Genomic DNA, 24,723 nt, shown 5'->3' on the forward strand with positions numbered 1-24,723 from the left:
TGACTGCCAGAGGAAAAAGCTGGCACTAAGAATTCAGCAGGAATTAAAGAAAAATACTTTTTTTGAACATATATCCTGTTTGCAGTTATGCCGGCAAAGATGCATCTAGATTGCACTTGTAAGTTGCCCTAGGAAGAGGTAAATCAGTTTGATTTTACACTGTAGTTGAGCATTATTGAGATCATTTGGGTTTTAATGTTTCATTTAGAATGAGCAACAGAGACTGCCTTTTACACTAATAGAACAGCCCTTAGCAAAAAATGCATAAGCCCTGAACAAAATCATATGAATAAACTGGCAAATGTCAATTAGATTGAACTATTAAGTGGCAGATATGAATAGATGAAACTGAGGGTGTTACAGATACATCCCTAGATCTTGCTCAGTGCAGACCCTTAGCTTATCTGAATATTTCCCCACAGCTCCTTAGTCTGCTTGTTCACTTTGTGCAAAGGGTGTAAAGTTGTAGTTTCTTTGCACGCTTGCCTGTTCCTTTTTCTATGGCTCTCTCAGGGCTAATGGTTCTGTTTTTGTAGTCTCACCAGCTGCACAAAGGGGTCTGTATCCTCTTTCAGCTTTCCTTCTTGGTATCTCTCTCTGATACATGGCCTTTTAGACTATCAGAAAGCTGGATATGACCTGAAGTGACTGTTTTCCTTCCTACATCATATTGGGAATGTTGTAATGCTGCAATCAAATCCATGCCCAACAGCATACCTGTGTGTAAGCTACTATTAATGCCAGGCAATAATGCCACTTGTTTCATGTGTCTCAACAGAAACATTTGCCTACTGGTCTCAGAACAGACCATCAGCAGTTGGTCATGTTTCTCCTGCTCATTAGTGCTCCTGGGATTACACTGCAGCTGTCTCTACAATCCAGCTAGAATCAAATTAAATTGGTCATTGATCCAACAGCACAGAAGCAAACATGGTGGTTGAATGGCTTGTACCAAAAATATCTTTGCCTCTGCAAAAGTTATCCTTTTTTGTCTCATTATCTGTCCTTAATCACTGTATGTGATGGGTTTTCTTGGGAGGGACAGATGAAAATTTCTGTTCCTTTTCTCTTTTTCTAGCTGTGGGAAGGATGAAGGAAACAAGGCAATTCACTCAGCTCTCTCACCCCACACAGAGGGCCCAAGAGAATCAAGATGCTGGTATCTGATGAGGCCCCATGTTAGCACTCTCTGCTCCATCCACTCTGCTTGATTCTTCAAGAGAACAACACCAGGGCAGTGATGAGGACCATGGGGTCTGTGATCTCTACATGCAAGGTCTTAAGGAAATGCATGCAGTCCCTGATTTAAGCCACTCTGGAAACAGCTTGCATAGAATTTGGAAGGGAGAGCTCATGCTGCAGAAGGAAAGCATTTGGAGGAAGAACCAGAAAATCAGTCTGTATGCACATGGTTTGAAATATAGCTGCAGTTGCAGCACCTTTCTTACTTGGTGAAGTTCCCCTGATAAAGAACCAGTTTACAAGCAGAGAGTTCTCTCATGTTATTATGGGTGTTGCTACACGTGCCAGTTAGCATGTGCTAACTCTAACTTTAAGGAATGGTGGGCAGGACTAAAGTTATCACGTGCTGTGAGCAGTCACACAGTCAGGGTTAATACCCTTTCTAACATGCACTGCTCTGATGCACCACTAGAGAGCTAGCAAGCAGAGGTGTGGCTAGGAGCTTGCCAACCAGCTCTCCAGTGGCAGTATAGGCTCTTGTGCTGCAGGACTGAGCCCCACTGGGCCTGCCTGTCTGGATCAGGCCTGGGCTGCCCCCCACACACCAGGTTGGACCCACGCTGTCCCCTACACACCTGGATTAAGCCCAAGCCACTCCTACCAGTTCCCATGACTGCAAGCAGCCCTGGCTGCTTGTCATCCCCGGTGATTAAGATTGGCAGCACAAAAAAAGGGAGCAAATGGCAGTGACATTGATTCTCCAGGTTCCAGAGTTGCACCAAAACAGCAGCTCTTGCAGCTGCAGGTATTAATGCTGCTATCATACATTGTCTGGCTTGTGGGGATCCCCACAGTCTGGATCCAGCCCCTGAAAATCTCAGTGATCCAGATCTGGCCCACAGAGACCAATGAGACCAATGACACCATTGCTCCAAGGTATACAGTACTCTATAGCAAATATACAGGGGTAAGCAAATGGAATATAGGAAGCAAGAAAAACCCGATGAGAATATAGGTATCATGGTACAGTGAATATGCAGTGGAAAAAACAACAAATACCTCTCGGTGGTTGGGGGAGGGAGACTTCGCTTACAGGAACCATGTTGGGAAATGAAAAAAGGGAAAATGCCTCCCATGTTCTCTCACAGAACCGAACATCCTAAGACTACTTATAATTTATGGACGCAATTTGAGAATTCAAAGCAAACATTGGAGCCCAGTGTCAGGAAGCTATGCCACAATTATTCTATCTGAACCATCTTCTGTCCAGTTGATGAAGAAATTGCTTTCTCTCTAATAAGATACATACACATATCATTTTGGAGTTTCATAGTTTCATAGTTTCATAGTTTCATAGTAGCTAGAGTCGGAAGGGACCTAGGTAGATCATCTAGTCCGACCCCCTGCCTTAGCAGGAAAGAGCACCGGGGTCAGATGACCCCGGCAAGGTGCTCATCTAACTTCCTTTTAAAAATCCCCAGGCTAGGAGCCTGCACCACTTCCCCTGGAAGCTGGTTCCAGGCCCTAGCCACCCTGACTGTGAAGTAGCGCCTCCTAATATCTAATCTAAACTTACCCTCCGCCAGTTTGTGACCGTTATTCCTGGTCACTCCCGGCAGCGCACGGGGGAACAGGGACTCCCCCAATACCTGCTGATCCCCCCTGACCAGTTTGTAGCAGGCCACAAGGTCCCCCCTTAGCCTTCTCTTGTGGAGGCTAAACAGGTTCAGGTCCCGTAGCCTATCCTCATAAGGCCTGCCCTGCTGACCCCCGATCATACGAGTGGCCCTCCTCTGAACTCTTTCCATATTGTCCACGTCCCTCTTGAAGTGTGGCGCCCAGAACTGGACGCAGTACTCCAGCTGCGGCCTGACCAGTGCCGCATAGAGGGGGAGGATCACCTCCCTGGACCTGCTCGAGATGCATCTGTGGATGCATGATAGGGTACGATTGGCCATGGTTTTGCATGAAGTTAAGTACTGGTTTCACAATGCCAGGATCTATCACATGACAAGACACCAAACCAAATCCTAAAAGAGAGTAGCAGCTTTATTTTCACAAGAACAAAATTGGGCATGTCCACACAAGATATTTACTGCAGAGTAGACTAACTAGCTTGTAAATACAGGTAAACACTATGTAGCTGTGGAGTTTTTCACTCCACATCACCACACATGTAGATGCTGATGGGGTTGGCAGAGGCATGCGGGTGCTTCAGTGCAGGGACTGCTTGCTGGCTAGCCTGATGCAGAAGCAAACCTCGTGCCCCAGCCAGCCCCTCCCTAGCACAGTGAGCTGGGTCAGAGCAGCCCTGGGCTGGCAGACCGATCCCCCTGGTCCTCTATCAGCCAGGACTTCTCCAACCCGACTCAATGTGCTGCATTCCCAGGTGCATGTTTAAACGGCATACCCAGGAGCAATAAACTGGTGCAATAAGTGCTGCAATTTATTGTTTTGAATTAACTGCATGTGTAAATGTGCCCATTAGAAGAATGTTGGCCGAAGGCACTGGCCCAAACTCCTCTTGGGCATATTTCTTCACTACAGCATATAGGAAAACTTTAGGGCAACAATTATGGGCCCAGTCCTGCTTCTACTGATATCAACAGAATATTGACAGCAGAATTCAGTCCCACATTTCAATATAACTGAATAAAAAATGTTGAGAGTAAAGTAGAGGATGACAAATATACCAGTATAAACCACATACGTGGGTGTTCATAGTTTACTGCTAATTGCTTAAGCATTTGAAAAGCCTAAAAATCCCCCAAAATTAAGGCATTTGTAGGAAAATCTTGTACTGCACGATTTAATCTCCAATCTTTTTTCTACCCTTTGTTTCTAAACTTAAGGTATACTAACAAGTACCTACTTGCCAATTTCTTCTTCCTCACTTGAAGTTCTGTCCCTTTCTAAGCTCACTTGACCAATGACCTCTATTTTTAACAATTGTAATTCATGGACATATGCAGGAAAAAGACACTATACTGGACAATGGTACTATGCACTGTACCTTTGCACCACCGCTGAGAATGTACAGTGGGCATAAGGCTTCCCAGGAGGAATCTCTTGAGCCTAGTTGCTCTATACCTTCTGCATGAAGAGAAGGAAAGGGAAGGTCAAGGATGTGGAAAGACCTTGGCAATCTGGTGTTCTTTGCAATGCTTCAATTGCCAGGAAATTAATATCACAAATAAATCCATTCCTCATAAGCAAAACTGTCTTATGGAAATTGTTTCATATATCACGTGCTGAGTCTCTCCCCAGCTGGCCTCTCAGGATGTCTTCTCTACTTTTATCTTCCTATATCTTCTGGCTATCTAAGACATGACATATCCTCTTTGACACACTAGTTGCCTTTGTCATCAGAAACTATGAGCTCTACTAGTTTCTTCTTACCCATCAAATGTTTTCTTTAGTGTCTGATCTGGACACTCTTCTTTTTCCTTCTACCTGTCCAATCAGTGCCTAAGCAATCCCATCATTCTCAAGGATTTTATATTCTTCTTTGTCAATGGCTCCCATATTTAACTCTTCACCATTGTCCCCTCTCCAGATGATTAAAGTTTTGTGTACTTCTTTTGTACTGTAAAATGTCTTTCTGTCTTTTTTTTCCCTGACGTCTTTTCCTGGATATCCTGCAAGGCACTCCTCTTCACCTCTCAAGTCTTCCCTTTCCCCTTTCTCAGGGAAGACTGAGGGCCCTGACTATGGAATTTAATGATGGGAAAACATATTGTTTCATTTTCCACTGCATCACTCCAGTTTTGTGCTGGTATAACTCGAACTACTCTCTGGAGTAATGCTTTGAAGAATCAGGCACTAACTGGAAACTGGGCAATGTATCCATAAATGAATTTGCTGAATGCCACAAGGCAAAAAGGAAGCTGCTATACTGCAGCAAAATCAGGCAGCTCTGTCATCCATCGAACCCTAACTAGTGATAGTTCATATTTTTAGTGAAAATGTTATACGTTTCTTTCCTTCTGAATCATGAAACATAATCCTTAGGGCCAAGCAGCTTCAGCATGTGATAATTATCTTCAGGCTTATCTCAAAGACTAGTCAGTATTTTCTTCAGCAAGTTCAAGTTCAATTCCTGCTAGCTGTTTTGGTTGTGGAGGCTGTAAGCACCCTGTTGGAAGCCAGCCCTGTGGGTAAGTCAGCCTATGAATGCCCAGGTTTGGCCTGCTGTATTCATGAAACTACAGCAGAGATTATGTTGTGTAGTTTATTATTCCAGGCCTACACTGTGTAAGAAGAATGGGGGGGGCAGGGGAAGAACGCAAAACAAAACAAAGATGAGTGACGTGAGAAGATGTAGATAAAAAATATTAAGAATAGCCTTTAAGACGTTCCTGTATAAACAAAAGTGTTAGACGAGGTTTCTTTTTCGTAAAGAAAAGGAGGGAGCATAGACCAAAAAGGAGACATGGATGTAACTTCAAAGATATGAACACACCAGTGGGTAATAAATATTTATAAAATAAGACATGGGCATTAGACCATTAGCCTGCCACATGCGCCTTCCACAAAATGATATATGAAAGACAAAGCTGTGATAAAGAAATGCAGAGTAAAGTAATAGAGGGCCTAAAATTAGAATCATGTAGATTTCCAAATGCTGCATTTTCAAGTTTATTCCAGAAAAGGAGGAGGGAGGGGAAAGATGAAGGATTTTTCAAACTAAACACAACTGTTTCACATCTTCATTTTTTCTTTGTTTCCTCCCACTTTTTAATTTCCCTCAACTTCCAGACTTTGTTCCTTTGTCTTATAGCACATTATTATTTTCAATATGACAAAAGATGTATTTTATGCCAAATTGTTTGATACATTTATAAAAGAAAATGAAAGACAGACCCCTGACTGAAAGGAGATGCATAAGTTTGCTCAGGATCATAACATACTCCATCCACCATTGTCATCTAACCCCATTCACTGACAGACTGCAACCTATGCATAGTCATTGATGGGGCAGATGCATAGACTAACATCTTTGCAAAAGTGGTGCTGTTGCTTTAAGTTCCTAGAGAAACCATTCATATCAAAGGAAACTGAAGATTTTCCTGGTACATTTAGAAATATGGAAATATGGCAGTCAGCTATACATGTCAAAGGCTTCTTGGAACTGGGGCTCTACCCGGGGCATTCTGGTATGATTTCATTTATCTTCATCAGTGGTGGCTGCAGTGATCTCTCACAGTCAAGGATGATCAGTCTTACATGTTAAGTAAAGAGTTCTAAATGAGTCCATTGATGGTTAAGAAGGCTGGTCCTAGAGTTACAGACTCTCTGGCAAACACCACAGATAATGGTTAAAGTCATCTGGCCATGACTTCTTTCCTTTCCTTCCATTTCTGTCTTTTTTCTGTCTCCAGGGAGAGATGGTTTTCCTCAAAGTAAGATGTACCTTCTCACACAAGGCATTGCCATATAGCCCTGTCCCAGGTTAGCTTTTCCCAATTTATGGTGTCAGTACCACACATTATGGGCTAGGGACAGACATTACACATAAATTGGTTTAAGTAATCAGAAACTGGTTTAAAACTATAGCAGAACAGAAGTTCACTGCACAGAAACCAGTTTGAAAATGGCTGAAATCGGTTTGAGATAAACATGGGAAATGTAATATCAGACTTAAATGATTTGAGTCAAACCAGTTTATGCAATATCTGTCCTGGGTCCCTTGCTGGTTTAAGTTAAATCAGAGTCCCCCAGCATCCCAGATGCTTTGCAACCCTGGGCAGGGCTCTCCTGTCTGCTCCCTGGCTGCAGCTCCAGCAGAGATGGCAGGTACAGTTGCATCTGCCTGGCTTCCTCCTGCTCCCTCCTCACCTTCCCTCACCACTCCCTGCTCAAGCAGGGATCCCTCCTCCCCTCTACCTTACACAGACACCTCTCAGCATTAGGTGGCAGACCACCTGCTGGCTATGGTCCATGTTGTGGGAGCCAGGACAAAGGCAGACAGGACAGTGTCACCATAGAGCTTTTTGGAGCTAATCAATACGTAGCTGGTAATGTCCCTCCATTCCTTCCTTGGAAAAGGTTGTTTAAGAAGAACTTGAACTAATGAGAGAAGCTTTTGTTTTGTTTGATGGGCTGATAAATGCTAACAACTTCCTGTGTAACTCCCTACTGTGTAACTGAATGCTCTGCTATTAACAGGCATGTGCATACTGTGCCCTGTCCACTGCAGCTGATGTTGTATGATATGGTTTCATTATTGGTGTATGGAACTGGCCCTGAAGTGTAGCCTCAAGTTTGTTCTCAGCATAGAATCATAGGAAATTAAGGTTGGAAGGGACCTCAGGAAATCATCTAGTCCAACCCCTGCTCAAAGCAGGACCATCCCCAACTACATCATCCCAACTAAAGCTTTGTTTAGCCAGGTCGTGAAAATTTCCAAGGATGGAGCTTCCACCACCTCTCTGGGTAACCTGTTCCAGTATTTTACTACCCTTCTAGTGAGAAAATTCTTACTAATATCTAACCTAAACTTCACTGGCTGCAACTTGAGACTATTGCTTCTTGTTCTGTCATCTGCCACTGCTGAGAACAGTGTAGCTCCATCCTCTTTGGAACCCCCCTTCAGGTAGTTAAAGGCTGCTGTCAAATCCCTCCTCTGTCTTCTCTTCTCTAGACTAAATAAGCCCAGCTCCCTCAGTCTTTCCTCATAAGTTATGTCCTCCAGCCCCCTCACCATTTTTATTGCCCTCTGCTGGACTCTCTCCAATTTGTCCACATCCTTTCTGAAGTGGGGAGTACTGCCTGACTAAGGGAAAGAGATCGGCCTTGAATGTGGGAAAGAGAAAAAGACCTGGATGTATAAGCCACTAGTTACACGGGTGAGAGATGTGGTGTGGTCTGAAGAATGTTTAGCCATGAGGTTTAGCTTTGTGCTATAGCCCAGGGGCTTGTGTTATTGTTTTTGTTGTTGTTACACCGGAGGACTGGGTGAGGCTATTAGGACATGGAAGCTTCATAGCGGCTCCACGGTAGCGTGGGGACCCTGGTGCCAGAGAGAGCACAACATTCATAGGTGTGCTGACCCCAGCCCTGAGAAGGGGAGCAGAGGATTGGGGGCGGGGGGGCAGGTAAGGCCAAGGCTGCCCAAGCCCTGCAGGAGGTTTTAAGACACAAGGAGGAGATTTGGGGGGGGGGCAGGCACAGCTATGGCCACCTGAGCCCCAAGGCCCCAGAGTGGGCAGTGGGGGAAGCCCCAGAAAGGGGGCAGAGATTGACAAGTGCCAGAGAACATGGTTGCGAGGCAAACCAGAAGTGCCCGTGGGGCGCAGAGAGTGAAATCGACTAAACAACGTCCGGTACATCTGTGAGGCTTGGGGCGTGGTACAGGGATGGTTGGAACCACACATAGCCCATAAGGCTGGGGTGCATCGAGTCACCCAAAATAGAACCGAGACCGATATACATCAGAGCAACATGTCAGGAGGGACAGAAGGCAGCCTCCCTTATACATAGTTGACATCAAAAACATGGCAGGCAAGATGTGAGGGTGCTTTTAATATCATATTGGCATGGTAGGGGGCGCTAGGGGAGATCACAGCCACCCCTAGGACCCTGCACTGCTACACAGCCCAGTATGCCATTAGCTTTATTGGCAACTAGAGCACACTGCTGGCTTATACTCAGCTTATTGTCCACTGTAACTCCCAGGTCCTATTGTGTGTCCAGTAATGTTTTTACTGCTTTTTCCTCCTGTTAACTCTGCCAAACTGCCACAAAGATTAAGCTGTATTCTCTTGCATCTTGTTTATCATCAAGAAAACTGTTTACTAATCTCTAGTCATTTATACCTATAAAAGCTTACTGAATACAATAGCATTAGCAGGTGTCACCAAGGACATTATTTGAAGACAACAGGGCTGCACAAATAGACAAAGTGGTTACAATTTAGGAAGGCCTAAATTGGCTTGGAGTATCTGATGATCATGTGCCAGTGAAAAGAACACAGCTGGAATTTCAAAACCCAGTGAGTTTGCAGGGTTGGCAGTTACAAAAGACAGTTTCTTCCTTATAAAATGAGCACTTTTGATATAGAAACAATTGACAGACAAATATAGAACCCAGCAATGCCATTTTTACACTCACTTTTCAAAGCAATACCACACTTAAATGCACAGTGGAACATAATAGCATTCTTAAACTAAACAAAAGAATAAAAATGTTAAAGGATAGGTGCAAAAGAAGTGACTCAGAGACTTAAATTCTAATTTTAGCTAGCCAGAGTAAATCCAGAGTAACTGCATTAGGATTATTCCTAATTTACAACAATCACACTAAGATCACAATGGAGCCAGCAGAGAAAAGGGAAAGCGTTTTTGTAGAATGGTAAACAGAATTGTAGCAACCATACATAATGAAGACCAGCAGGAGGAAGAACTTCAGTTAGTGACACAACCACTCACTGTTACTCTGGTGAGGCCAGGTGATCATAAAACTGCCTTAAGAGGGCAGATGAGGATTCTTTCCACTAAGTGTTAGGGTGGAAGAGAAGGGAGGACCAGAATGTGCTACCGTCTAGCTCATGCACCCCCTGAGAGCACTGGTGCACCCCCTGTCAGGCCACACTCCCCTGTGAGTGCTGGCCGGGGACTGCGAGTGCCGGATGTAGGCTGTGGCCACTCCAGGAAGCGCTGCAGCCACTTCCGGGAGTGCCATGACCACTTTCGGGACCAGTGTGGCTGCTCACTAGTCGGTAAGTTTTGCCACAGGGAGACCCCCCCCCCAGTTGCTTTTAGCAGCTGCGCCCCCACTCCCCCCAGCTGCTGGCTGGTCACTGGGGGGGCATGTGCCCCCCCGACTAAGGCAGCACCAGTTGCCCATGCAAAGCAGCAATGGAAAGCTATCCTTGCTTGTTCTTCTAGCCTGTGCAAACTGGAGCTTGGCAATACCTCAGTAGAGGAGAAATACTATGACATCAGAATGGTAATATGAATTCATGAGGAGTTCTGAAAATGAGCATAACAAATTTAATAATATATGGAGCTAGATGGTTATTCCCCAAGATGTCTCCTGCCTGGAGCTAGACAGAAATTGCTTATATGTTTTTTAGTTTTGAAATAATAAGGATGCCTGTTCTAGGCATTAGGTGACCTGAATTAGTTGTATAGTAGGTAGAATCTCAGCATTATTAAAATGGGTGTCACAGAAACTGGATCAGTCATTCAGCCAGCCAGCCATCCCCTTCATCATATAAGAAGCACATCATCAGCCTGCTCCAGAAACCCTATCAAAAAGATGTCCTTTTCAACAGTCTCAGGATACTCAAAAATGCAATGTTTATTCCAAAATATGAGTGAGGGCTGAGGAGAGCAAATTCCTGAGTCTTATATCACTCTCAGAGAAGGCCTTGCTGGCCACCTTCTCTCTTTGTCAACAAGGAACACCTAGCTCAGAAGCCCCTGTGGACTACTTCTGTTGCAGTCTGACCAAAGGAGAGAGACTAGGCAATCTCTCTGGTGGGCTGGTCCCATGTCCCAGTGACATGCCTCAGTAAGCAAACTATTGCATTCTCCACCAACTTCAGTCCCTGAATGGTTTTAAGGTATAGCCCACTGTAATATTCTAGGCTTGCCATGACAAAAACATGGATACAAGAATAGATCAATCACCAAAAAGAAAAGATGTATCCTTCTAGTCAGATATAGATGGTAAAATCCTGACTATATTACTCTTGGAATATGGTCACCAAACAGCAGCTGAGGAGCCTAAAATCACTCGTAAGTGTGAACACTAGTAACTAATGGCAGATGTTCTCCTGTAGTCAAAGGGGTTGATATCACCTCTGCCATCTCTTCCTTAATTATTTCAGTCTTGTCTGGATTGAGTTTTGGCCAGCTGGCTCTCAGACATGCTCCAGTCTTGACCAGATAATAATGCTGAAGTGCATCCTCTGAATCACATAAAATAGAGACAAACAACTCCTCAGAATCCAAGGACAGTCTTCTATGTTACATGAAGTTTTGGCTTTCCTACAACCTGGCATAACACAAAAACATGGAGACTGGGAACACACAGCCATCTGCCTAGATCTACACGCTATACAGGCATTCAAAAGAAAAAAGAAAAACAAACAGAAAGAAATATTCCACCTACCCCAATCTGCTTGAACAGCTTAAAGTTTGATACCAGATGCCCTTTTCTTTGGCCGAAGCATCATTCCTGTAGTGAGAAAGAAAAATACCTTTTGTTGCAGGAGTTACTGGGAGAAATTTGATGGCTTGTGTTATAAAGGGTCAGACAAAATTATCACAATGGTCCTCCCAGCCTTAAAAATCTATGAATCTATATTCCTATGTCAAAAAGGCAACATTATAATCCCAAGATGAGGAGGGAAATTAAAGTCCCTTTGGGCTTTTCACTGTACGTGCAATCACAGCACACCTCATGTAAAAATATGTTTAAAGCTATTGCTACTAAACCATACAGCATGTTCTTTATCCATCAGCATTTCCCTTCCACAGTCTTTGGTTCTGGCAGGACAACTAACATTTTCTTTGTATTCAATGGCAACACACTGTCAGGCTTAAAAGGTGTCTGGAGTGATGGCGAGCATACGGTGAGCTCATTGTATTTTGCTTGTTGTTTGGGTATCTTTCAATTTGTTCTACATAGATGGCAATAGAGAATATGTTGCTGATGGTTGAGGAAGCATTACTAACTATTTAGGGAGCATACTTCTGCTTCTTAATCACTACCAAACCAATGCCCTAGTATGGTATGAAGGGGCGCCATGCTGTTGGAGGTTCTAACTTTTGTGTAAAACATAAAAATGACGTCTCAATCACGTGAAGTCATTTAAAAGTTCTTTGTTATTTCCATTTGAGTAGGGGCTTCATCACTTGTGGCCACAGACAGTCACAAAGCACGAGTCTGCATTCACTACACCCTATCAAAACTATACATTGTTTGAAATTCTGTTTGTTTTGTGATCTAAATTTTTATGTGGTGAAATGCTGTGCTGTTTATAGGTCCTCTCACGTGAAGTATGGCTGGATTTCAGTGGCAAATACTTTCAGCTAACATTTGATATGGATATATATGATCTTGGTGAGTATTTGTTTGCCATGACATGAGGTTTATAGGTAGGCTGTATGACATAAACACAGTTTTCAGGACAGGTTTTGAATCAAATGTAGCGATATTATTTTACAATGAATTACAAGAAGGATTTCGTAACATGATTAGCTAAGATCTAGCGAGTTGGGGAGAATCCTAACTATTATGTAGGATTTCTGGTACAAATACAAAGATAATGATGAAATATCTTACATTAAATACTATACTATCCTAATTGCAGCATTCTAATAAGAACCAGGCAAGGTTGGAACATACAGTATTTTGGGATATTTTAATCCCACTTGAACACTTTAGGCCAAATTTTGCAATCCTTACTCATTATTCAAATAAGCTCTATCTAAGTGAAGTAAGAATCTAGAGTCACCTTCACTTCCTGCCGCAATTAGAAAGATGTTTCCGGACCTCTTGTATAATACTTAGCGACTATAGGCTTTGTTCAGAAGAAGAACTTAGACATTGAACTGGCTCTTCAGGTACCTAAGGCTCATGAGCAAGTTAACACAGGGCATACCTCCATAGCTTTTTTGAAGCTGACATCATCCCAGCTGAGAACAACCATTCCGCTATCTCAGCTTACCTCAGTGGTTCTTAACAGGGTGTCGCCACTGTTGCCACCCAATAAAAGTGCCCCACAAGTTTCATGCGCATCCAGACCAGGAAGGGCTGCAGCACTAGCTTTCATTAGGGTTATCTGATATGCCCAAAGCAGGGAGCAGAGTTGGCTTGTGTCGTAGTTCTTCCTGGTCCAGCCCATGCATGCTCTCTCTAGAAAGAGAGGCATGCAGAGCAAACAGAACTGTCCCACAAGCTTCTGTTTCTCAGAAATGTCATGCAGTGTCAGACTGGGAAGGATTATGGCAAGAACAGAAGCTCCTTCCTGGTTTAAGCTTAACAGATAACCATATTGAAAGCACGCTTGTGCCCTTGTGGCGCAGTCCTTCCCGATCGGGCTGTGCACTAGGTGCATGGTGTCAGCAGGGAAGAGGCAGCACCTCTAAAAGTAAGTAACTTCCAACAGGCTGCTTGAGACCTACTGCCTATGCACTAAATCCAATATTTAGGAACTACTGGCATTTGCAAAATGCCTGCCTGACCCAGCAGGTACCCAAATGGACTTGGTACCTACATGTCCTCTACTAAACCCCCAGGAGCACTTAAGTTTCTGCAGCTGTGTACGTATCCAGTTATGTAAGTTGTGACAATGTTGAGTTGTTTGGCACCTGTCTCAGACCTAAGCCCCAGTGGGGATCCATAAAATAGGCATTCCCTCACCTGTCTCGCATTACAGGGACTGATCCAGTAGCCATGACCTAAGCATATCTAGCAATAAAGGAATAGTAGGTGTAGTAGTGCACCCTCTGTTTCCCCTCCTTCCCTGCCCTTAACCCATTAGCTCAGGGGTTTTCAACCTTTTTGGATCAGTGTATCGTGGGCAGCCAGAAGTGGAGCATCGTGCCCCCAGTGGCCGGACGTGAAGCAAAGGGGTGTGTGGCGGGGTGGTACCCAGCTGGATGCAGAGCAGCAGCAGCAGCCACTGCATGCAAGCTTCCCCTGCCCCCTGTGCCTGAGCCCTGTGTTGCATGGTGGCACTTCATCCTCACCTACCTGTGCATACCCCCTAGGGCCTTCTCAAGTACCCCCAGTTGACAACCCCTGCATTAGCTCATTAGGAAGACTGTGCACTCAGGATATTTGAAAACTTTCAAACCATGTCCTCTTTCTCCCAGCCTAGTATCCTAACTACTGAGCTATGACATCAGTGTCACATTCTTACTCTTTCTGGCTCAATTAAATTTTAATTATTCCATTAATAGTAGTACATACATAGTAGTACAAGATCAATGGAAGGAACTGAGACAGCCCACCCTGAAATCCCTAGTCTGTACTTTTTGTACATGGTACCATACCGTAGTTCCTGGCATATAGTTATTTAAATCAGAACATAAAATAGAGAAACTAATGCATCAGCTCTTCTAAGCTGAGCCTTGCTATGTATAGTAATTAAATGAAAGAGGGCCTCAGTCTGCTTTAATGCTTGGCAGCCTCCCTCCGCCCTCCCCCCATCTCAGTGCTACACTAATAGCCAAGTCCACAGTTCTAAGAAGTCAGTGTCCTATTTTTCAGGTGAGATTTAAACTGGAGGTTATAACTATTTATGATGAAAGATCCCATGGCACTTTCCACAAGAGTAGAGCTATTAACCTCATTGACCTGACCAAATTCCATTACCCATTAGGCACCACAGAGTGAAGGACAAGTTTGTACTATCTCAGAGGGAGGAGTATCACCACTGAATCCAGAACAGCACACTTAGCAGCACCTGAGCTTGTACATAGACACACATACTTATATACCACTTACATATGTAGTAGTATAAGAGTCATGGTCCAGAGTGATGGTCCAGAAATTATGCAAGAGACATTTATCCTAACTACATTGTTGGTCCAATAAAAGCTATCCCTCTAAGAAATCCTTGCCTCTCATACAGTATATATACACAGTATATATTGAACAGAAACTAAGGAGTGATTTGACGTAGAAGCTATAATTTACTTCCATGCCCCAGGCTAATGTTTTATATAGTTTATTGGAAAAAATGACACAAGACCATGTTTGTTTGCATTAGATAGCTTGTAAACCAAGTCTCATATCTTTTCTTCTAAGCCTCATAGTTTCAACATCCAGTGGGGTATCAGGGATTCTCTACTGTAGTGTGGCATGCTTACATAGGTAAAACTTAATGGATTTATGTGAGCATAAAGCCAGTGTGAGGAAGTGAACAATCAGGACGATACTATTTACTTCATTTAGCTGTTTCTCCTCTGTACTGTGGGTGCTAACACTATTTGCCCTGTTTGATACATTGTTCATCCTGTCAACTTTGATCCTTAGTTATTATATAAAATGGATGCAGAAGATATTTAGGTTCACATTAAGAGATATGTTTAAGACACTCCTTATATTTCAGAATAAGGAGTTGTGTCATTTAGGTCATTCTGAACACCCAGAACTATCACCACCAATTACTCTCATTATTAGTCTGACCTTGTGGTGGATACCCAGGGAGAATTTCACTGTCACTTGCAGCATTTCACAGCTTCCTAAGTTTCATGAATATATGTGGTGTTCTTTACATTTCACTTTCTTGCTGACACCCCCCAATAACACCCTCTCTTAATTATAGCTACTTTGGTAATACAGCATAACTCACTTTTTTATGGCTGCCACACCACTTTTCTGCTAACAGCTGTCATAGTGTATAAGCTATATTACACACTAGGAAAAGAGAGGGAGAAGTGAAGTGCAATCTACACAGTCTATAGATTTATTATGCTGTTTGGTAGATAGGCCTCTTAATCTTTCAACACTGGGAATACAATAAGCCCTACTAATGCAAACTAACAGCACTTGAAGAAAATGTTAAGAATGTTGATTATATACAAATCAGGAAACTCTGATGCTGTGCATTCAACTGAGACAACTGACTCCTTGAAAATAGTACTTACATATTTTAGGCATCCACTGAGATGTTTTTCTTCCCCCAACGGCATTTATAGTTTAGGTTCCAAGTGCAGAGCATACCTTTATTGCATAGTGGATCTCATCTGTTTAGTTTGTGGATAACATTTATATAGAGACTAGACAAATAGGTCTACATTTTCAAAAGTGCCTGGTTGTTCTGTGTGCCTCAGCTTTTAGGCGCCAGGCATAAATCAGCTTGACAGGTCCTATTTGATAGAAAGTACCTTAAAAGTCAAGCCCCTTTCAACTGAGGAATCCCAAATGACTATTTACTTTTGAAAATGTAAGTGTAGCTAAGGGTAGATCCAGGTGTGGGTGCAGTGGTGCAATTGCACCTTCTTTTGATTCCTGTTCCACCCACATTTTAAAACCAACTACCCCCTGAAAGGCAGTGGCATTTCTATTCAGGCAGTGCTGAGGGAATCAAGAGACTTTCTGGCTCATTATAATCGGCCTGATTCCTATTAATCTCTCTTCCCTCCCAGAGTTGTTAGGAACCTTTTGTCTTTTTTAAGGGTCTGGATGTTCCATTAACCAAGCTATCCTTTCTTCTGCAATTTTGCTGCCTGTTAGCTATTCCTGGTAACATGTCTATTTTTCTATTTCACAGCCCTGAAGATTGGTTTTAATTTTAGCTAAAAATCTTTATTGAGGTGTGGTAATATAAATTCAGGTGAACATTAACTCAGGTGTGGAAATGACAGGGTAGTGCTGGATTCACTGTCCAGTTTACAAAACTGAGTAAGAGATATACATTTAACTATAACGACTACAGGACTAATAAAACAATACCCGTGGGCTATTTTTGCTTAGTCTTTTATGTTCTTTAAACTCAATATATAAGCTAGTATATTTGCTTACATTCCAATAAAGTTATATTTGTTTTTGGTTTGATCTTAGACTGAATAATACAGACTGGTAGGGGTGTGCAAAACAGGCCCTATTCAATTCAGATTTGGATTCTGCCTGGATCAAGGGAAGTGATGCTATGCATTGATTCAGATCACTGTCCCCAATTCGATTCAGGAGAATCTGACAATTCAGTGCTGATTCAGTGAATCAGCAATTCAGACACAGGCAGAACTTTAAAAAGTTTTTTCTACATACCTTGAGGTAGCAGCATGGTTCATGATCGCTGCAGTGCTGGGGCGGATGGAGCGTCCCAGAGCAGCGCGGGGGGAGCCCTGCATGCTCGGCTGAGAACCTGGAAGTACTAGAAGTACTTCTGGTCCCTTTCCAGTTCTGCTGGGGAGTGCACTGGGGGTGCCCCTGCATCCTCCTGGCTCAGCGATCAGCCGCAGGGGGACCCCGAGTGCCCCCCCCAGACCCAGGAGGCATTAGTCGCCAAGCTGGGGGGCACCGGCTGGCCCCCCAGCATGCTCCCCAGTGGACTCAGAAGTGCTTCTAGTCCACTTCTGGGTCTGCTGCCAAGCATGCTAGGGAGCCCCCCGTGCTCCTGTGGGACACTCTATCTGCCTCAGCACCACAGTGTTCAGAGCCCTTGCTGCCTAGAGGTATATAGAAAAAACATTTAAAGCTGTATCTACGTCCAAATTGCCAAATGTCTCTGAATCAATTTGGAGAGATTAAGGGGTCCTCTGATTCGATTTGGCTTCGGAGATTTGGCTACCAAATTGGGATGAATCTCTGCCAAATCGAGTCAGGGACCAAAGTTTCACACAGCCCTATAGACTGGGTTTCCAGCATAGCAATACATCTTCTACCTTCTTTTTATGATGACACACCATACCACCCGCACCCTTCCCCCCTTGCAGAATCCTAGATCCACTCATTGGTGTAACGGGGTCTCTAATATGACAAAGATACAGAGGGTCAGATTTTTAGTTGGTCTAAACTGAGTGTACAACTGTGGGACCTGTCCAGGCAATGTAGGTAACCATTTAACAAAACCTGGTCCATAATAAACATTTTCAGTTTTTTGCTGTTATTTTGACTATTGCTGGAATTCCAGTATTTATGAAATTCCAGAAGAAGTGCCAACTAAAAAAATGTGTTCAGTTGAAACACAGATTAGGTTTGTTTTATAGCAAAAACTGATTTTTATATGTGATTTTGGAAATAGAAAATATTATCTACAGATGTTCTAGAAGTTTCATAAAATAATTATGAGTGTCTTTAAAAATATTTTCTTCCTTTCCTTCTCAAAGTTCTCTTCTGGGTCTGCAGTTACTGAGAACTTCTTTAAATCAAGGCACTGAGCCTCTATAATAAAGATTACAGAATTTAAAATATTTACAATTCTGTCTTTGCCCTAGTTATTTGTACTTCAGTATTCATGGTGGGGGGAATACTGTAGATCCTGTCATTATGTTAATTATGTGCAAATGGCAATTGTAAAGGTTTTAATGGCAACCAATGTAACTGTAACTCTTATTGATCATGCTTGCATCTCATGTGTATTCACACAGTGTAGGCTTAACTCCCCACACCATGTAATGAATCCTACGTAAAAACTGGAATGGACTCAAGATAATTCCTTTTTCAGTTCATTATGGAAAGAATAGTTTCAGAAAGTTATATATCATTTTCCCCTGTGCTCCTACAAAAACAAACCAGTTATAGATCATAACTTTCAAAAGGTTCGACTTAACTGCAAACATACTCGAAATCCATCTCGATTTGAATGTAATGCATTTGCAAACTAGTAAGTGAATGCAGTCTTTTGCAAAGCTGTTGTTTCTCTTTGTATATTGTCAAACTTACATCTATCTATTGGTGGCATTTTCTGAGCCCTAGGTTCAAATCTCTTAATCCTTAGATTTGCTTATTGGCTCATAGAAAAATCCAGTTGTATAAAATGATCTAATAAAGAGTCTAATTCAATGCTTTGAGAAACCATCACAAATGATTTGGAAAGAATACATTAATAGATTCTTCTTGAAGCTCACCTGGACTTCTTACAGTTTAAAAAATGCATGTTATAAATCACAAGTTTCCAAGTTCCTTCATCTCTGTTAACAATTTATTCAAGTAATCATGGTTTACTATAAATTTTGGATAAATGCATGGGATTAAATCATGGACCGCAGTAAGGAGGGAGAACATGATGTCACACCAGTTCAGGGGAGCATCAAGATACACAGTTTGTCCTGTGCTAAATAGAGCTTATTTGGATGCAGCTTCTATACCAGCCTCTTAGAAGGATCCAGTTGACACTACTGTCTATTTCTGTTCAGATCTGCTAGCCATAATAAAGAATATGTGAAATAATAGTTTTTCTCTTGCTTCCGCTTAAAAAATACATGAATGCTCATGTGGGGTCTAGCTCAGAACTGCCCTTCTACTTAGAAGTGTTGCAGCTGTAACTGATCTCTATGCAGGGGACATTACTCTTCTCCCAGCCAATGCACCAGTATATAGTTTACCCACATGCTGGCATGAAGTGGTTAACCACTGCTGAACCTTATGAAGTGTCTGGAGTGTTAATGGTCTTTGTTCCATTCTGCAGTACTTTGAAATGCCCCATTTTATGCATCTGTTTATTTGATCTAAGATTAGCTAATACTGTTGTTTATTTTTCCTTAAGCAGAGCACTAGAACTCTTATTCTATATAGTTTTAATCATTAATTCCAAAGCACCACATTTTTTCAGCCTAAGAGCTTGGAAAAAGTTGCTCATTTTGAGTGGGAAGGGTAACATGATTTTATCCACATTTGGGTCTTATTGTTTCAAAAGCTGAAAAGGAAAGACAAAATGTTGAGACAATTATACACATACAAAATTATTTATTTGATTTTTCAGACTGGTGTGATATGGAAATTTATTCAATTTTGTTTGGACAAAACTTCCTCTTGATGCTGCAATATATATTAGTTAGTGTATAGATAGATTCCTTATACAAAGCCAAGAATAAACTGTATATTCCAGAGCTGTTTCTAAAACATGCCTAGTTCTTGTTTGCTGTTTACCACTTTTTTAAACCTCTTAATCATCTATAAAGAGATATCTATTTTATGCTATTGTAGACTTTTATACTCTGCTCAATGAAATACTCTTAGCAAAACAATGTTTGCTGAAAACTGCACGTTCTGATTGACAGAAACAAACAAGAAACTCACATAGAAATTGTCAAATTGCTTCAGTTGAACAAGTCAATTGTTTTGAAAAGCTGACAAATTTTGTTTTACCACTTTTCAAAATATGCTACTTTCTCACTTTGAAATGATATTTTGTTTTGAAATTTACTTACATTAAATTAAGAAAAGTAATACTTTCACAAAACTAAATAAAATACTATATTTGACCTGAAATTATTTTTTCCCCTTGCTTTTAGTTTGTTTGCTTGGTGATAAAGTGGAGGAATCATCATACTGGATGAGCCCAAGTAATGTTTAATTTCTTGGTTTGATCAGGACATTAAAAAAATGAATTATTCACAGAGTTGTAGTGCTAAAAAATCGCAGATAAAGCTAACCAGCAAAATTCTTCTTTTTAGTGTGCAAATCCAGACCATCTACATTCACTTTGAATTATTTCAGAATTATACAAAGGAAACAAGGAAAAGAATTGTATCACTGTCTTTAAAAATGTTCAAAAGATCAATGAAAATCACGGTAATTGCTCCTCTCTGTTTTGGTAAACCATGGTTGAACAAAGAAGCAGGTGACATAAGCTAGGTTTACAACTTCTCCTGTTGTCTTCAACAGCACTTGCAATCCAGAAAAAGAAAGTTCAGAATTCTTCATCCATTAGACAAAGCTCTATGATATCAATGCAAACCAGCTATTCAAACTTTTCTACTGCAGCACCGTATACACATGCTCAACCCTGCCCAACTCCAGCGGACCATGTGGATGCACCCCACCTCTGTACCACAGGGTGTGTGGATTCACCCACCCATTGCTGCACTGTGCTCCCATGAGAACCTAGCCTTACTTTTGGCTCCCTAAGCTGGGAAGGGCCAGGAAGCAGCAGTCGGAGGAGGGAAGGGGATCCTGGCAAATCTGGCTGCTGTTGACTCCAGAGTAATGAGGGGAAGCCACAACTGGGCAGGAACAAGATATTTTACCAGTCTGTCTCTCTCACAGAAATTCAGAGAGAGATCACAAATTATGCTTATAGTTGAAATCCTGGCTTCACTGAAGTCAGTGGCTAGACTTCCAATGAACAATGCAGCTGAAATTTGTGTATATACATAGATATGTTGTACACACGTACGATGAGTGTACACACTGTAGGCCAAATCCCATTTTGCCTATTAGGCACCTATACATAATTTTATTCCAACCTGCTTGAGTCTCAGTGTCTCTACTGTTGTAAGGTACTCATCCTCAGCAAGGAGGAAGACACACTCAAAATTTGCATTAGCACTTTTTCATGGAGAGGAGCAGTGTGGAATAGGATTACATCCAGGTACTGAAGTCCATGTAGGAGCCTAATAGGCTGACAAAGGTCTGACCCTGTATATATAAAAGACCACTTAGTCTGTGGAGTGGCAGTAATTTTTTTCTTTTTTTGAAGTTTTCAACAGACTCCCAATGAAATTTTCCTGGAGGAAATCTCTTGCAGGTAAAGACGACCTGAAGGGGCAGATTTAAGGGAGATAAAAATATTACAGAAATATTTTACTGTAATATACACACACATGCACGCATGCATGCACACACACAGAGCGTGAAAGATGAATTGGTGGTTAATTTAGAGTTTGTCCTGAGTGAGGAGGAACAGGCTAAGGAAATAATTGTGAAAATGGGAGTCACATTTCCCTCCCTGTCTTCCACTTCCATCTGGGACTGGAAGAAATAATCTGTTGGTTTGTATTAATAACATATTACATCCCCTTCTGCCTTAGCTCAACTGTGTGGCAGTGTGCCTCGGGGGAAGCAGAATGAAGACTCCACCCATCACCACACTTGTCCACCCATTCCCCAGTCTACATGCAGAAGGGGCATGTAGAGGAAAAGCATCCCTGAGGAGACAGTTCTTTCTTCCCTTGGCCTATGACCTACACTGTCATTTAGACAAATGACTTCAGAGGTTAATGATTCCTCCTCACTCCCACATGGGCACGTAGGCAAACAAGCCACAATCTTGCCCAGAATTTATTTTACTCTGTTTCATTCTAGAGCTATTGATATAACACGATCATAGTAATCTATGATCCAGTCAGAAGAGTGATATAAAATTCTAGATGAAAATAAAACAATACAGAGATTTAAAAAATTAGCCCTGAAACTTGGGAAGGAGGTCTGTAGTTGGGTATGGGTTTTAAAATGAATAATGAAGCAAGTGAAAAACATGAGAAACAAGGCGGGAAGAAAAAGAAGGAAAAAAACAGCCAACCAAAGGTATAGAAAGAGCAGTCACTCAGAATCCCAGATTTGGGTGGCTGTAGCCATTCACTGCTGGGTGAATAAAGCTTGGCTCCATTTGTTACCCACTGGAAAGTGGGAGAAAGAGAGACCTCCATTCCGAATTTGATCTTGCACTTTGAGATGTGTCATTTTCAAAATGTTTTTCTCTTACAACATCTTTCCCTGCACCTGCTGCTCTTCCCCCATTCTCAGAACAGCGGAAATGGATAGAGTGCTGTACTTGTTTACAGTCTTCTCTGGCTGCTAGGCCTGTGCTGTAGTTCATAAAGGCAGCTGTCACAGGTCTGACATGGGAGTGGTGCTTTTCAGTATAGCATATGAGATCTCCATAGAAAAATGAGTTGGGTAGTTCCCAAAGCGATCTCCCTCCAGTGGTAGCCAGGCTAATACCATAAAAGTGAACCCTCTTTTTATGAGTCTACAGTGGGAAATAAAAGCGGAACTAAACCAGAAGAGATTGTTTTAAGCAAGGCTGCCCCACTACTGCACCATAGTTCAAAGTCATGCTGACACAGAAATCTGCTGATTAATTGCCATGTGCTGTTAAAAACTCAGGGATGCTTAAGGTGGCTGCAAGTCACACTGGAGCTTTAAGCAACAAATCGCTTGGATGAGCTCAAACATTCTGGGTTTTCCTGTACTTAATATGTTACATTGTTATGTTGATATGTAATGTCACAGATGGTAATATTAGTCATGAAAGAACAAAGAAGCCAAGTCCAGAGCCAAATTAAGGTTTGAGGAGGAAGGGAATGACTTCTATAGCAGACAGGTTTTACTTTTAAGCTTCTTAAGCACCAGTGAACACCTTCTCATGATCCACATGTTGGCAAAAGTGGCTTTAAAAGACTGTAAATCTTTAGCTTGGCTGCTATCCACTGCAAAAGCTGAAGCAAGAAGTGTGGTGAAAATGCTGGGAAATGAATGGATGATCTTAATTTAACAATGGGCACCCATCCCACAAATTCTCAAGCAAACCAATGGTGGCGTCCTCTCTTTTTTTAATTATTGCACAGCTATTTCCAAGGAAGGGATTTAGATGCTTGCATCTAGCATCTTAGCACCATTTAAACGCCATCTTAACCATTTGGGTTGAGATCTATTTCCTCTTTCTGGAAGAAACTCAAGGCAATGCATTTAGATAAATAAAATTATATTCAACTGAGGAAAGAAAGACCAAGACATGAACTGAAGATACCCCTGTGCACACAAATTATACTGGCCATGAATCTGGATGTTTGAGGGTGTAAAGTAGGCTTTATGAAATACAGGGTTGTTGGGGGAGGTGGAATTCAACCAATTGCGTGTACAATATAGAGTTCCTTGGGAAACATCATCAAGTATAATGTACAAGAAACTACAGTTTTGGTACAAGCATGAGTGGGTGCCTGTAGGCATGCAGGGAGGCTGTTTCAACATGCTGTAATTACAGCATGTCCAGACTCAATTAATTGAGTCTGCTGGACGTGTGTTAATTATTGCGCTCCAGCAGCCTCTGTGTCTTCTGTATCAGTATCCCCACGCTTCAAATGGTGGTGGGGGATGCTTTAACGAAATCTCATTCAACGAGTTTTAGTTAAAGTGCCTGCACTGCCATTTTGAAGAACGGGGATGCTGGCGCAAGAGATACTGTAGGTGCTTTAACTAGAACAGCTCTTGAAGCCGCTCTATTTAAGGCACCCCCCCTCCATCCCTGGAACATGTGTAAAAATGCCCAGTGTTTCTACATACTACCTTTTAATTCCCTAAACTGAGTAACTGGAGTTGATGTCAACAAGGTTCTGTATTTCCATGGAAATCACGTGAAAATAAATCCTAACACTACTAGAGTAATTTTAAGAGCAAAACATAAATAACATATAATATGAACAACAGAACAACTTTTATTGAGGAAAATGCCCATCTCATCCATGAGTCATCTTAATATTTGGAAGGAAAGGCAAAAAATATAAACACTCTGGCCAAATGCAGAAGTGGTATAAGGAAAGAAAGCTGAATCCAACTGTGAGAACTTTTAGGAAAAGAGTGAACTCCATATACAAAGAAATAATTTTCTCCCTTTCTAGTTGAGAAGAGAGGCAAGGAGGATATTTCACCTACAGTGCATAAAATGCTCTATTCTCTATGTTCAGCTGAGAAACAGATGTTGTACTTTTCTGGCTGTGTCTGGGGAGGTCAGGGCACTTACGATGCCGATTTACAAGAATTTGAAGGTTGGAAATACTATGAAAGAAGAACAGTTAAGCGTGGCTAACAGGTGTGTACCTAGAAGTAACAGGATGAAACTGAACAGAGCAAAGAATTATATTGAGTAGCGAGGAAATTTTCTCCCATTTATTTTTATTAAACTATATAGAATAAAAAGCCCAATAACATGAGATGGAAAACTGTATGCTGCACAGATAATCTCGCACTGGCAGCGAAACGCATAACCTAATAGGTCTTTTCCGCCTTGATGATTCTACAACCTGGAGCCGTTCCAATATATAAAGTAAAAGGAAAGAGACATTAAACTACCGCACCTCTTTTACAAAGCACAGGCACAAGTCAGAATATGCAGTTAAGCTATCTGGTTTAAGA

The 24,723-nt window shown here is 42.0% G+C and overlaps 1 long non-coding RNA gene across 1 annotated transcript in view; it reads right to left on the minus strand.

Annotated features, from left to right (window-relative positions):
- Positions 1-24,723, minus strand: part of LOC149864491 (uncharacterized) — a 232,166-nt gene that overhangs the window by 121,693 nt on the left and 85,750 nt on the right. The window contains exon 2 of the long non-coding RNA XR_016442718.1: positions 11,302-11,367. This is a non-coding gene — a long non-coding RNA (uncharacterized LOC149864491). The remainder of the gene's footprint in view (positions 1-11,301; positions 11,368-24,723) is intronic.

The sequence above is a fragment of the Crocodylus siamensis genome, chromosome 5 (genome assembly GCF_052110815.1).
Source record: "Crocodylus siamensis isolate JL-2025a chromosome 5, ASM5211081v1, whole genome shotgun sequence".
Lineage (NCBI taxonomy): Eukaryota > Metazoa > Chordata > Crocodylia > Crocodylidae > Crocodylus > Crocodylus siamensis.